This window comes from Chaetura pelagica, unplaced genomic scaffold (genome assembly GCF_000747805.2).
Source record: "Chaetura pelagica isolate M959 unplaced genomic scaffold, ChaPel_1.0 scaffold583, whole genome shotgun sequence".
NCBI classification, from domain to species: Eukaryota; Metazoa; Chordata; class Aves; order Apodiformes; family Apodidae; genus Chaetura; species Chaetura pelagica.
In genome coordinates this window covers 118,021-120,289 of record NW_009952719.1, presented here as the reverse complement: position 1 = coordinate 120,289, position 2,269 = coordinate 118,021, and positions in this window count along the sequence as shown.

Here is a 2,269-nt window from a genome sequence, read left to right as displayed (position 1 = left end):
CCCCCCCCCCCCCATGCACACAGACCCCTGCACCCCAGGCCCTTTGCTCCCATCCCCACTGCTCCCAAAGCCCCATTGTGAGCTCAGGGCCAGAGCTGCTGCCCACCATGTCAACAGGGGGGCAAAGCAAGGTAGGTACCAGCAGGCATCCTGGGGCTGCTCCTGGCCCAGCTACCCTCCAGGGAGGGAGTTGCTGAGGTGGGGACAGGGCTGGGTGTGTTTCTGCCCCTGGGGCTGCCAAGAGCCCCCAGACCCCCTGGAGCAGCAGGAGCAGCTCCCTGCCCAGGGCCAGGATGGCACCCTGGCAGCTGGAGAGACCACAGGGCACACCCTCAGGTTTGGGAGCAGGACTTGCCACCATCCCCAGACACCGCTGGTCACCCTCCCAGGGTGACACCCAGATGCATCCCTTGTGTGACCCTCCCTGTTTAAGGGCTGGAGCCAGGTAGGAGGGAGGAAAATGCCACTATAATTGCAGCCCTCCTAATTACCCTTGGCAGGTGCTCTCTGAGTCACAGCCCCCCAGGTGCCAGCGTCTCACCAGCCACGCCGTGCTGGGCGGGTCAGGGTGGGTGCCCTGGTGTCCCTATAGAGTCATGAGGGGTGGGTGGTCCTGCCCCTGCACCACCAGGCTGGCTGCCCCCTGCCCACCTCTGCTGCAGCCTTAGGAAGCCCTAAGGCTTGTCCCACGGGGGGGAAAATATCCAGGCCATCTCCTGCCCTTAATGCTCTGCTGCAGACCCCACTGGCAGCCAAGGGCACCCCCTCTTTCTGCCTCCCTGACCCCCACACCAAGCTGTGTCCCACCCTGCTCCCTCTCTCAATCCCTCTATCCATTCTTTCCCTTCTGGACTTCCATCTCCCTCCCAAATCTCTCCCTTCCCCACACTTACCCTCAGTTACCCTTCTTCATTCCCAGACCCTCCCCTTTCCTCCGCAGCCTCCTCTTCCAGCAGCCCCTTCCCACGGGCCACCAGCCCCCTATGGCTTCACGTCCCCTTTAAGCCTCCCTGAAAGCTGGAATGCGAGAGGAGCATTTCGGCGCCCCGTGAGGTCAGATAAAGTCACTATATTTATCCAGCCCCGTAACCTGAGCCCTGAAATTTCTGCCGTGGTGTTTTTGAGTGGCCCCACAGCCCTCCAGCTCAGCCCCCTCCGGACATTGCGTCCATTCCCTGCAGGGTGGAGGAGCTGAGCCTGGAGGGGTTGGCCTGTCCCCCTCAAAGGTCTGGGTCCTGCCTGCCCCTCCACATCATCCCCTCTCCTCCAGCCCCAAAGGGAGTGCTCTGAGGAGGCAGGATTGGTTCAGACCCGCGGGCATCAACCCCAGGGCCAGCTGCTTGCCCCCTGCCATGCCAGCCTCCTGCCCCTGACCAGCCACCCGGCCCACAGGTGAGTGAGTGGAGGGGGTGCCTGGGGGACACCAGCCCTGGGGAGGGGGCTGCAGCATCAGAGACTCAGAGGTGGCAGCAAAACTTTCCTCCCCCTCGTCCTTCAGCTGGGTAAAACCACAGGGGTTGCAGGCTCAGAGTTGATTTGGCAGCTCCTCTCCCATGCTCCCTGGCTCTTTCCTTGTCCCCCAGCCTGGGCAGAGCTGGTTGCTCAGGTTGCTTCCCCTGGGGTCCCTTCTTTTTTTCCACCCTCAGACCTCAAAGCAAGAACAAGCCCCGGGTGCTACGTCAAGGTTCTCTGTGGGGTTTGGGGTTTTACTGCTCAAGGGGTGGCCCAGGAGCAGCGAGGAGCAGGTTCTGCTGCCAGGTGGGGATGTGTCAGCAGCACAGAGGGAGGCCAGGGTGATGACTCCCTGGCCAGCACACGTGGCTTGGAGTTTGGAGGGTTCTCAGGCAACAGGGGCTGGTAGGGGAAGGGCCCTGGCCAGGCTGGGCCCTGGTTGCACGACCTTGGGCAGGTCCTGTCCCTCTGGGGTGTGTGAGTGCTGGGGGGCAGTGCTGGAGCCTGGGTGGCTTCTCCCCAGGTGCTGGAGCAGGGCTGGGAGAAGAGCTGCTTGCAGCACCCCAGGGCACTGGGGTCTCTGTACTGAGCTCCCCCTTGGTGACTGGGGCTCCTTGCAGGGGGGGAAAGGCTTGGCAGGGCTGTCAGGGACACCTTGTCTAGAGGGAAATGCAGGTGCACAGAAGGATCTCTTGCCTCTACCCCCTCGGGAAACGAAGGGGTGTCCCACCCTTCCAGCACTGCCAGGTGGGCACAGATCCCCTGCACCCCAAAGCACTGTGGGGCTGGAGCAGGCAAGGTGCTTCCCACGGGGTTC